This window comes from Mesoplodon mirus, assembly GCF_964341445.2.
Source record: "Mesoplodon mirus genome assembly, chromosome: 19".
Classification (NCBI taxonomy): Eukaryota; Metazoa; Chordata; class Mammalia; order Artiodactyla; family Ziphiidae; genus Mesoplodon; species Mesoplodon mirus.
This window is the reverse complement of record NC_138995.1, coordinates 38,051,509-38,064,685: the sequence shown is the minus strand read 5'-3', so window position 1 is coordinate 38,064,685 and position 13,177 is coordinate 38,051,509. Positions and strand designations below refer to the sequence as shown.

The 13,177-nt window shown below is 53.7% G+C and overlaps 1 long non-coding RNA gene across 2 annotated transcripts in view; it reads right to left on the bottom strand.

Annotated features, from left to right (window-relative positions):
- Nucleotides 1-4,805, bottom strand: part of LOC309795685 — a 56,352-nt gene extending 51,547 nt beyond the window's left edge. The window contains exon 1 of one of the 2 annotated variants that reach the window (XR_014292333.1): nucleotides 4,598-4,805. This is a non-coding gene — a long non-coding RNA (uncharacterized lncRNA). The remainder of the gene's footprint in view (nucleotides 1-4,597) is intronic. The other variant, XR_014292334.1, reaches the window with a different exon arrangement.
- Between the last annotated feature and the right edge of the window lie 8,372 nt (nucleotides 4,806-13,177).

The window sequence follows — 13,177 nt, the reverse complement described above, 5'->3', positions numbered from 1 at the left end:
TGTGCACATCTCCCAGGGAGATGAAGTGAAAAAAGCAACGTGCACAACGACAGGAAGAGGGGGCTACCATCTGTGCAAAATAAATATTTTTTAAGACATACACAGGTATATAAATGTGTGCGCACAGAACATCAGGATTGAGGAGGTGCTCTGGGGAGGCGAGTTGGGGGACCAGGGATGCCCCGGAGGGTAAAGGGGGAGACTTACTATGTTTGAGGTTTTGAATTTGTCCCATGTGGATGTATCACTTAGAAAAAAAGAGAAAGAGAGAAAGAAGCTGCTTCCCCCTTGGAGCCTTTGCAAACCACCCAGACAGAAGGCATCAAAGTCCCCCAGCAGCCTTGAAGACAACACTTCTCTCGAGCCTTCTCCCGGATCGGGTCCCAGTATCATAACTGGGCCCCAGGTCTGTGGCACACAGTAGGCCCTCAGGAAGTTTAATCGGGAACAATTACAGACAGACAGGCCCTCTCTCCAGCTTCTCCTGCCAACAGATCCCCCGCCACCATGAATACCTGCAAACTCAGGACACAAAACTGTCGCCAAACGAGAAATGTCTTAGAAAACCTTCTCTTTTCCCGTTGGGGGATCTTGCATGCCACTGAGACACAAAGGCTTCAGTCAATGGGGATAAAACTCTATTGGTGGTACCCCAGGCAGGGGAGAAGTCTAGGGAAGGAAGGAGGAGGGAATCCTTGGGGACCAGTCAACCAAACATTTCCCATGTGTCTCTAGTGTGACACAGCCTACGCTGGGGAGCCAACTGAGACGGGCCCTCCGCCCTCAGAGAGCGGGGACAAACTTGGATATGACCTGGTGAAAAAGGGGGGCAAGTCATTCTGATTGGTGGGAGAGCATTTTACATCATGGACGTAAAACAGGCAACTTGCTGTTTCCACTAAGAGTCAGGGAGCCTGGTGGGGGAAAGACCCCGAAGAGACAGAGGTGAGAGAACCATGCTCCCCCCCCCACCTCATCCCTGCAGGGCGGGAGAGGGAGAAAGGCAGCCCCTCACTGCTTTCCAGGCCCAGGCCAGCTAGAAAGGAATGCCATGTTTTCCTGTTTCCAATTAACTTCCCCCCACCAGCAGCCCTCCGCATTCTTGAGACCAGGAATCAAGACAGCCACGGGGGAGAGCTGGGAGAGCAGGCAGGAACTCTGAGGGTGGCTGGGCCTGGGGCTCAAAGGTGACCCCCCCAGGACCCCGGGGTACCCACACCACACCCCAGGACCCTCCTGCCAGGCCCCCTGGCCTTGGTGCTGACCCCTGGACCCTTTCACAGCCTCTCAGAGGGGAGAGGGGCAAGACCCCACATCCCCAGGGAAGGTTGGGGAAGGCCCCTGAGGCCTCTGGGAAGGAAGCGGGCAAAAAAGGGGGGCGGAGCATAGGCCTGTCACTCTTGGGCCTCACATTTCCCCCCTTTTCCACTGCCACCCTGCCCCCCCAAAATCAGTTCCAACTTTCAGGAAGCACTCACCCTAGAGAGACCTACAGCCCCTCCCCTCCTGCCCCCACCCCACAGGAATTATGATTACTTATGATGCCTGTCACCTCAGGAAGGTATTTGCAGGGTGTCCCTCAAAGTGTTAGCTTCTCTCCAATCACACCCCGGTCCCTGAAGTCTGGGCTGGAGTCCCCTCTCAGCTATGGAACAGGTTTCCGCTGGACTCAGTTTCCTCATCTGTAAAATGACAAGATCGCCCGTATTGCCCCCCTCACTGGGTAAGCTGGGCCCTCCCCAGCCCTTCCTCCTCCTCCCCACACCCCCCCCCCGCCACCAAATGTGTATTTGGCACCAGTAAGTGCTGAAGGGGCGGGGTCCCAGAGAGCTGGAGGCTGCTGAAGGGGTGGGGTCCCAGAGAGCTGGAGATGGAGGGTCACCAAAGCAGAACTCCTTACTTACTGCCTGCCCTCACCCACCACCACAGGGAATTCCTCCAAGGCAGATGCCTTTTGCCATTCACCCGAAAATACCCAGCACCCAACTTTCCTCCCCACCCTACAGGCCTGCCATATCCCCGTATGCTGAAGGAGAAATAAAAATAACACGCTTGGATAAAACTTTCAGTCACCGCAAGGTCAGTTAAGGAAGCTCTACTGATCCCCACCTGCAGATGAGGAAACTGAGGACTAGTGAGTTGAATCTAGTGCCTGAGGTTACAGAGTGGGACAGGGAGTCTGCCACCCAGGCCCAGGGGAGAACGGACAGGGGAGTTCTCTGCCAGCTACATCACGGCGCCACGGAGGGTCACAGGGCAGAGCGATGACGAAGGTCCCTGGCAGCTCAGATTCCCGCCCAGCGGGGCTGAGTCCCAGCTCAGATGGAAGAGGAAGAGGATGACAGAGGGGCCACCGACCAAGTGCCCCCCAAACCCCAGACAGCGAGGCCTGGGGCCCCCCTTCTCCTGACTCCACACCTCCAATCCTCAGCTTCTGCAGGCAAACGCTCTGCTCCAGCCACAGGTGAAAGCATCCTGCCCTCAGCCCAGCTTCCAGATGCTCCTTACTCCTTCCCCAAACGATCACTCGGGGGGCTGGGGGCTGGGGGGGATTCGGCGGCTCCTTCCTGGTATTATCTACATTTGAGACTCAACTGAAGTCAAAGGGACAAATTGCCAAAGAGGGGTACAGGAGAACCTAAGAGTTTTGAGCTGAGTTGGAAAAACTTGAGACGGTTACAGATTGGGGCTGTGTGACCCCGGGCAAGTCACTTAGCTTCTCTGAGCCTCCATTAGCTTGTCTGCAAAATGGGAATCACATAACTGACCCAACTTCCTCCTCGGGTGGGGGCCAGTGGGTAGTGCACCTAACAGTAGCCAATCCCTAATGCTCTCTGGGTAGGAGATGTTATTTCCACCTTCCAGGAGTGGGGGAGCTCTGGGGGAGGGGGGCTGTAGCTAAGCACACCCCTTAAGTCTCACTGGACGCTGGCACATGGGAAGGGGGTGACTCCTCAGCTGTCCTCCTCCCCTGTTCTCCCACCACCCTAGCAGGTCGGCGTTGACTGAGGCCCCCATCCCCACCCCAGGCGAGGGGAGAGGTGTGAAAGCACAGAGCACTTCTCAGAAATCTCAGGCGTGAAGTCTGGGGGTGTTTCTAAAAACTGTTTCCCTGACAAGCGCCCTGGGAAAGGAGGTGTGAGGGAAAAGCAAACCCTCAATACATCCCCAGATCTAGACTATCGGAGGGCTGTGTGACAAAAGGGGCTGCCTGTCCGGGCAGAAGGCCGAGCACGGGCAGGAGCCCCGGTCCGCGTACACCAGAGGGCTGGGACCTGTCACCCCGGCCTCCGGGGAGAGCTGACACAGCGGCCTCTGACCCCACCTCCCGGGAAGTTCAGCTGCTCAGAACCACAAAGCAAAACAAAGGCGTGCGGAGAGGAAGGAGCCGCCGTGCCTTCCAATCACCGCTGCCTCCCGAGCCCGCCCGCGGCTGCTCGCCCCGCTCGCCGCTGGCCTCGGACCAAGGCCTGGGCAGACCGCGGTCCCTGCTCTCCCCGCGGCCGCCCGTGACAGGAGCCGGAGAAGCAGCCGAGGGGCAGCGAGGGATGGGAAAACCAGATGGCTCCATCCCTCCGCCCTCCTGCTCCATCTCTCCCTCCGGGGGCCCGCGGCCCGGCCGCCCTCCGCAGGGGTCCGGGGAGGCCTCAGGCCCGGCTCGTCCGGGCTCACCACAGGGAAAGGGCTGCCTTTGGCTAAAGGTCAACACCCGAGCGCGGTGCCCGGGCTGGGCCTGGTGCCTCCCATTGCTAGGCCGAGGGGGTGGAGATGGGGGGCCGCCCCAAATCTCGCAGGTGACAGGGGTAAGCCTCACCTCCCTCTCCCCCCACCCCCCGTAGCGGCCCCCTCCGGGAACAACCAGCTAGCGGGGGCGGGGGTCAACTTTCATTGCTGGGGGGTGGGGGACCAAGTCAACTCCTTTCATTGTTTCGGGGCAGTGGGGAGGAGGAGACCCAGTGGCTTCCTTCCGCATCCATCCCTCCCCAGCAGGCCGGAGGCCCCGTTTCTCTCCGGCACCCCCGGAGGGATCTGAGAAGGGAGCGCAGGGGACGGGCGAGAGGGGGAGACGAAGGCTCGCCAGCTCCAGCCGGGAAACCACCATCCGCTGCCCCATTGCCCTCTTCTTCCCCAAAAGGCAGGGAGCAGGGCGAGGGGAGGGGAGGGGAGGCCCCCCCGCACGGGGGTCTCCCCACCCCTCCCCCCGTGGGACGTTAGGTCTCGTTTTTCCGCCGCTCCATTGTATCCCCGGCAGCCGGCGGGAGGGCCGGGGAGGCACCGGGCGCCGGGTTTGGGCAGTGGAGCCCGGGGTGGGGGGGGGGTCCCCGCAGAATCGGGGCGGCGCTGATGGAGAGACGCGCGGGGTGAGGGGGGGCTGCCGGGGGTGGTGGGCGCCGAACAGAAAAACAGGCAGCGGGCGATGCGCCCCGGTTGGGGGGCTAAGTGTGTGAGTGTCGGGGGAGTGGGTTCGGCCCCGGCTCCGGCTCCTCGCCGCCAACCCCCACTCCCCCCTCGCTTTTGCGCCCTGTCACAGCCCCGACTCGCAGATAGAGAGAGTTAAGAGATTTAAAGAGAAATTGCTACATTGTGAGAAACTCACCCTGATGTTTGAGCAGCCGTCGACGCGGGCTCTCCGAGACGGCCCCGCACGGGCTGCAAAGGGAGGACCCAGAAGGGGCCGAACGGCCGGGCCGGTCAGCGCACTGCCTGATCGCATGGCGGCCGCCCGGCAGCCTCCGCCAGGCCCCTGCCGCCGCCCCGCGCCGCGGACCGGGCGCCCCGGACAGGCGCCCGCTCCGGGCGGGACCCCTCGGGTTTGCACAAAAAAAAAAAAAAAAAAAAAAAAAATTTTAATTACGTGCAAAAGAAAAAAAAAACCTTGCAGGTTTTGTGTTCCGCACCCCCCTTTCCTCCTCCTCCTCCTCCTCCTCCCTCCGCCCTCGCCGAGGGACGGGCTTGGGGGAGGCCCCGCCCCGCGACTCAGCAAACCAGCTTCGGCTCTGGGCTTCGAGCTGCGGGCCCGCGAACGAATGGGAGGCTACGAACGCCCCGGGAGGGTGACCTCCGCACCGGCACCGCCCCCTCCCCAGCCCTAGTCCCGGGGGTTCGGGGGCGTGCCTTCCCAGGCTACTGTGGAGTCTGCCGACTGCATCGAGCGATGCTCCGGATTAGGGGGAAAGGCTAAAGGGATTCGCCCTCCCGTATCCCGGGCGCCCAGCCCGTCTGGGGAGCGGGCGCGGTGCGCGCTGGGCGCGCCCCGACGCGGGGGATGGTCGCCGGGCGGGAGGACGCGACCAGGGGGAGCGCCGAAGGTTCGAAAAGGTAGCGAGAGTCGTGGCTGGAGGAGAGGGGAGGCCCCGCAGGTGGAATCGCGAAGGAGCCGGGAGTCGGAGCCAAAAGGGTGGAAGGCGCGGGGGATGGGGGTGCTTTGGGGCTACTGGCCGGGACTCCGAACGCGGCTCGCTCACTCACCTCAATCGGTCTTTTGAGCTGCTACGCCCCGGGGAGGGCGCCGGGGACGTGGGTCCGACCTGTCTTAGAGCCTCCTCGAGGCCTCTGGGGCCGCGCAGATGGGACTCCCAGAAGCCCCGGGACGCCTCGGTGGTGTTGGGTCTGTTTCCGCCCCGCGGGGCCGTGTACGCCTTGCGGGCGTGACACTTCGATTAGCGCGTTCGTTCAGGGAACGCTTGCTGAGCGCCTGCTGTGTGCCCTGCGCCTTGCTCGGGGCCCATCGAGCACCCAGACAGCTCGGAGCTACCCTGCCGGGGCGCACAGGCCAAGGGGACTTATATTCTGGTCTCTTCTTACCTTCTGTTTCCCCGGTGCCCTGGAAAAGCCATGTGTATACCGAAGCAGCTCAATAAATGTGTGTTGAATAAATGAGTGATTGAGATCTATGTGTTTTAAGCTTTAGAATTGATCCTGGCATCTTGGTGGCACTACGCATGTTCTTTAAGAGACCACGGAGGTTAAGCGTGCTGACTCAAACCAGTGAGCCTGTGCTTCACATCCTGCCACTTTCTTTGCTGTGTGACCTTGGACAAATTACTTCACCTCTCCGCGCCTCCATTTCCAAGAGGAAATAATTAATAGGCCTCATTTCATAAGGTCATTAGGAGAAAATGTTCTCATGGAGAGCAGCATCGGACAGGAAGTGCCAGATAAGTGCTGTTATTCTTGACTATTATAGAAAAAGGAAACTTGATCAATTCCAGAAGTGAACACGTGTTGCCCCAAACATAAGACAGTGGTCAGTCTATAACTCATATAGTTATAGTAGTCATCCATGGCCCACTGAGGTATGTGACCCTTCCAGGAACAGCAACATACAAGGACATTATTTTTGTGCAGCTTGCCCTTCCATTTGCTAAGATTGAGCCACTGGGCTACACCTTGGGTATTCATTTACCTGGATGCCATTTTTCCAGTCTTCACCAAGAAGAGACCTCCAGGAACTCCCATCTAGAGACCTTTAGCTATTCCCACCTTGCAGTGTAGAAAACTAAATTGGCTCAGAGAGGAGGAGCGTTTTGCCCAAGGTCACACAACTGGGAAGTGGGACCTGATCTGAGCTGGGTGGCACTGATGTCTCTTTGTTATAGCTGCCAACCCTGGGGGACTCGGAACTAGGGAACTGACTGGGGTTCAAAGGTAGCAGACCTGAGGCATTGCGGGGGGGTGACTGTCCAAGTTTATTCATTCATACAGGAAGTATTGTTTATGGGTATCCAGTGTGTGCCAGGAATATAGCAGTGACCAAGAACACCCTGTTTCCTGCCCCATCGCTACCCCCCACCCCCATTCCGCAGCTCACAGTCGATTAGGGGACACAGACAATGAGCAAGTAAGCAAATCAGTTTCCCCTGCCCTCTGTAGCAGGTTCCAGGCTTCTTAGGTGCATTATGGTATCTAACCCCCCCAACCCCCCCAACACACACCCCAGAACAGTGCTTGGCACTTAATAAGGGCTCAAGAAAGATCTGCTGAGCAATGAGATAACACCCACCTTTCCACAGGCATACCTGACCTCTTAGGAGATGGTCTTGAGGCCAGGCGGCCTGGAATGGGCATGGGTGTGAAAGAAGCCCCCAATCTAGCCATGGCTGGCAAAGGCCTGGGAGGTCAAATGTCCAGGGCCAGAGGAGGGGTCTATATGGGCCCAAATGGGAAGAGACCTGCTATTCTTTAGGGGGTGACACACCCCTGCCCTTTGAAACTCAGATGTAAGTTGTAAGTTCCAGGTTCAGAATCGGGTTGGCAGTGAGACCCAGATAGGTTCAGCAACTTGCCCCAGGGATACCCAGCCAGGGGAGGGACTAATCCCAGATGTTCTGTTACGAGTCACCACATGAACCTGGGGCAAGTCACTTCTCCAGCTCCTCCATTTTCTCATCTGTAAAATGGGACCGTATAGTCAGACACCAAAATCCATCGCCCCGCAACATTTTATTCTGAACATTTTCAAATACGGAAAAGAGGAAGAAATAGGATAAATACCCACCACCTAGATTCAACCATCAGCATCCTACTCTACTAGCTTAATCACACATCTGTGCATCTATCCATCCATCAAATCCATCTGTTTTTGATGCATTGCAGCCATCTGTTTATCTCCCCCGAACACATCATTAAGCTGGTAATCCTAACTAACTCTTCGCTTTGATAAACACTCTGACAACTCTTAATACCAACCCCTGGGCCAGCCGCTGACTCTCATTTAAACCTCAATTCTAACTTTTTTGTGTGGAGAAACCGGTACGGGGAGGGTAAGAAACCGGATCAATGTCACAGAGCCGGGGAGTCAAACCCAGCTCTGTTTGTCCCGAGTTCAGACGTTATGAAGGCCATGGAAAGGATGAAATGGGACGAGGCACATAGAAGCTCTTATGGGACAGGGACAGAGCAGCATCCAGATGCAAGAAATTAGGACGGGAGAAGATGCACCCACCTTTTCTCATCTACCAAATACGCTACACCTCTGTGCTCAGCTGGGCTCTGGACACAGGGTCCTTGCCTGCCAATAGGGAACTTAATCCCATATAGGTCATGATATTTTCTCTCTCCTAACATAGGTCTGGGCAGGAGACAGACACCTCACAAATATTTGCTGAATGAGCTTGGATTTCTGGACCCCTCATCTCAACGTTTAATGGACTGTTTTAATTATAACCGTGCAGCTGAAAAGGAACAGCAGGAAACCCATTTGCTGTGGAAAGTCCAGGACACTGGAGAATTAACCTGCCCTCTCCCAGGGGCTGTGATGCCTTGTTCCACTTTTAGCCCACCGGCTCCAAGTCCCCCTGGTCCTCCCAACCCTCCAGCTCAGAAACCTCCCCTCTCCCACCCCCAGTACCAGCGCATTTTCTAACCCCTCAAATTTCTAGTCCCCTCCAATTTCTAGTCCTTCCCCACCCCACCCTCAGCTCTCCCAACCAGATCCTAATACCCTTTATCTCTGACTCCTACACCTCCTACCCGTCCAACAGCCCAGTTCCTACCCTGAGGGAGCCTGACCAGAGCCTGGCCTGATTCCCGGTTCTCTACAGAGGCGTGGTTTTCCTTTTGCTCCCTCCCTCCCTCCCTCCCTTTCTTTCTTAACAAGTCGTTTGTGCCTCTGAAAGTCAAAAGAACGGCCTTCGCGGCTCCTCCCTCGCACCCGCAACTGCAAAGTCTAAAACTTGGCCAACCCAAGTTCTGTTTCTTGATCTGGCAAGCTGTTTCCACGGGTGATTTTCGTTTTCAGTTGAGCAGCACGCTTAGGATCCGTGCACTTTTCTGGAGGCATGTAACACTTCAATAACAAGAAGGAACAAAGCAAGAAAAAGCCTTGCCCAAAACACCCCTGCTGGTCCCTCCACTTCTCGTTCAATCCGACTTCAGGGGAAAGTTTTCATCAAAGACCTCTCCAGGATCCGAATTCTAGCCGCCAGGAGGGGAAAAATAGGAGGACTAGGAGAGCACTGCCTCCGGAGCGACCTGCGCCCTCTGACCGCGCCCTTTAAAGATGGCTCGTACAGCGGGACAGTGCTACTCCAGCACGCAGCTACACTGGCTCTCCTGGAGCGCCAAGACCGCGAGCGGCGGCAAATCAGACAGCTACAAGCCCACCCGGACCTTGGGTCCTCAGAGCGGCAGGGGCGGGGGGCGGGGCCTAGTCGCCCGTTGGCCCACGCCGGGGGGCGGGGCCACATCTCCGTCCCGCCCCCATCCCCCGCCTAGTTAAATAGGCTTCGCGCTGGCCCGGGGAATTATTCATCGTGGGGCGGGCCTGGGTTTGTTTACACGCTGCCATTGGCTAGATTTGAATCGGCCCGACTGCGGGCCGGCCGCGGGGCGGGGCGCCAGAGGGCCCCGGCCTGCGCCTGACAGCTTCAGCTAGGCAACCCACGTAAGACGCGCCGCCCAAGCACTGGAACCCTGGAGATGGGGATACTCTAAGTGGAGGCTGGCAGTGGGGGCGGGCAGGTTGAGGCTTCCGCAGGTTTCTTGATAAATGCTAACCAAGGGGGTAGGGAACATTGTTTCTGTTTTCATAAAAAAGTGGTAAGGATAAACAAACCCGAAAACAACCTAGCTGTCCATGGATAGGGGACTCATTAAATAAGCTGTGGTCTGGCCCACAGGGGGACATGACCTAACCGTAAAATGAGGAAGTAATACATGAACCGACGCGGAATAAGCTATGAATTCAGTTAAGGGGGAAAGGCAATGAAGGAAGAAGAGTGTATAATAATTTAAGGGGGAGGTGAGAATATCTAAGCTGCTGCTCGCTAAACGCACAGAATATCTTCGAAAGCAGAAACAAACTGGTAACTGCAGCGTCTGTGGGGAGGGAGACCGGGGTGCGTGGAGGGTAGATCTATTTGGACCTTTGTAAAGTTAGAAACTTGTAAACAAATAGTAAGTTCTGAGAACTCTCCCTTTTCATCCACGTACCTCGAAGCAACGGCCCCTAGGAAAATTCTTGACTTGGCTATAGAGGCCATGGACCCCCGACCTGCGCCCCCTACAACCCACAATGGTATTTGGGGAATTGAGCTGCTTCACGTACTCAGGACCAACAGAAATCCAGATTCAATGAAGAGTGGCTTTATTTATTAGTAATCACTGCAGGATTTAACATCCCAACGGAGAGGGAGGGGCCGCTTCCTGAGAGATGCTAAGTGGGGGATGAGGAGGAGAAACCAGCCAGGCCCTCTTAGGAGAGAGAAGAGAAAGTCAAAACTAGGAGAGGCCCCTTTAAGAAGGGAAGCCTGCCTCCTCCGGACAACGACGCTGGCGGAATTGACCTGCAGAAGGGAGAGTTGTCCGGGTTTTGACTTTTATTATTCCTCTGTGTTCCGGGAGATCTGGAGCAGAGAATGAGAACGACTTCCTGCAGCTGAGATTTGACCTGTTATGGATCTTACTTGTTAAGACTTCCTGTGTATAAGTTCGCTACAGGGTTTGTGAAACATTGTTTTTAGATGGCTGGGAAAGTCACCCAGGCCTGGAGTGAAAACTTGACCGGCTATGAGATGTTCTAAGTTAACGCCTACCAGCCAGAGCTGGAGCTGCCAACCCAGGTACATAGATAAACTCGGTGAATGCCCAGAAAGATCCTAGCAGCTTCTACCAGCCTCCCGTTTTACGCCTGTGGAAACTGAGGCACAGAGAGTTATAGAATTGCCCACATCAGGCGTCACAGGGATTCGGACCCAGGCAGCCCTTCTCCAAAGTTCATACTTTTTTTTTTTTTTTTTTTTTTTTTTGCGGTACGCGGGCCTCTCACTGTTGTGGCCTCTCCCGCCGCGGAGCACAGGCTCTGGACGCGCAGGCTCAGCTGCCATGGCTCACGGGCCTAACCGCTCCGAGGCATGTGGGATCTTCCGAGACCGGGGCACGAACCCGTGTCCCCTGCATCGGCAGGCAGACTCTCAACCACTGCGCCACCAGGGAAGCCCCAAAGTTCATACTTTTAACCACCATATGACACTTGCCCCTAAAAACTTTTTTGTCTTTTGATGCATTGTTTTAAAAGCTATAAGAAGCTTAATGCAGATTTTTTTTTGAATCTTTGAATTTTATTTATTTTTTTATACAGCAGGTTCTTATTAGTTATCTATTTTATATATAGTAGTGTGTATATGTTAATCCCAGACTACTAATTTATCCCTACCCCCCTCCCCTTTCTCCTTTGGTAACCATAAGTTTGTTTTCTATGTCCGTGAATCTCTTTCTGTTTTGTAAATAAGTTCATTTGTATTTCTTTTTTTCTTTTTAGATTCCACATATAAGCGATATCATATGATATTTGTCTTTGTCTGACTTACTTCACTTCGTATGATAATCTCCTGGTCCATCCATGTTGCTGCAAATGGCATTATTTCATTCTTTTTTATGGCTGAGTAATATTCTTGTGGGGGTTTTTTTAATAAAAGAATTTCTGATGGTGTTTCCTAAAATTCTGTATCAGGGCAAGCTTTTAAATTTTATTTTATTTTTTCACCCTCCAGCTTTTTAATTTTTTTAAGTACCTTTCACGAGGAAATGTTCTGCCCTCAGCCCTCCTACTCCTCTCACCATTAAATAATTCCCTGATCGTTACTAGGTAATCATCAGGCACACTTCTAAGCTCATTGAATTGTTACAACAACCAAGAAGTCGAAATAGTTAGCGGTCTCATTTCACAGATGAAAAAACCGAGGCAAAGAGAAGTTAAATAACTGGCCCAAGGTCCCCCATCTCTCTCCAGAAAAAGAAGAGGAAGACCAAGAATGGGTAGGTCATGGTGGGAGAGAGAGGAAGGCCTCCAGAGTTGCTGAGAGACGGGAAAAAATGGGAATTAAGATAAGCCAGTGGATAAACAACAAGGTCCTACTGTATAGCCGAAGGAACTATATTCAATATTGTGTAATAAGCCATAACGGAAACAAGTATGAAAAAGAGTATATATATATATATATATGAATAACTTTATCACTTTGCTGTACAGCAGAAATTAATACAACATTGTAAATCAACTATTCTTCCATAAACTAAATTTTAAAAAAATTTTTTAAAAAGGGAAGCCAGTGGACTGGTGAATATTGGGAAAATGGCTTTAGCAAGGTGGTAGGAGCTGAGGTCAGTTTGCAAAAGGTAGTGAGAAAATGACCAAGAAGCACATAAAAAGATGTTCAAGGTTATTAGTTATTCGTGAAATGCAAGTCAAAACCATGAGAGGCCACTTCGCCCTTGCTAGAATGGCCATAATCCAAAAAAGGGACAATACCAAGTGTTAGGAAGGATGTGGGGAAATCAGAATCCTCACACACTGCTGGTGGGTAAAGGGGCCACCAATATGGACAACAGTTTGCTGTTTCCTCCATAAGTTGCACCTGGAATTACTACATGGCCACACCTATGTGTATACCCAGAATAGTTGAAAACAGGTGTTCAAACAATAACTTGTACATGAATGTTCCCAGCAGCATTATTCACAATAGCCAGAAGGTAGAAACAACCCAGATGTCCACCAGCAGATGAATGAATCAACAAAATGTGGTCTATCCACACAATGGAATATTATTCAGCCACAAAAAGGAACAGATCCATGCTATGACATGGAACCTCGAAAACATGATGCTAAGTGTAAGAAACTAGATCCAAAAGGCCACATATTGGGTGAGTCTATTATATGAACTGTCCAGAAGAGGCAAATCCATAGAGACAGAACGCAGAGGTGGCCAGGGCCTGGGGGGAGGGGGGAGTGGCTAGTAACTGCTACATGGGCATAGGGTTTCCTTTGGGGGTGATGGGAAATTTCGAGAATTAGATAGTGGTGATGGTGGTACAACACTGTGAATGTGCTTAATGCCACTGAATTGTACATTTTAAATGGTGACAACAGTCAATTTCAGGACGCAAAAATTGTTTTTAAATTTTAAATGGTGAGAAAGCAGTGGTGTTAAGCACACGATTTTAAAAATAATACACATGGCAGTGTATACGAGGAGAGGATCCAAATACAGCTAGGGAGGGACTGGTGGAGGAAAATAATGGAGGGAGATCTGGGGACATGGCAGTGGAGAGGGGTCCAGTCAATGCACCTGCTCTGGAGTGGGTCCTGAGAGCCTAGGGCAGAACTTGTGGAGATCTCACAAGTCTCTGGAGGATACAGACCCACCCCCAGAGTAGACAGGGCTGTGATGGGGGAAGG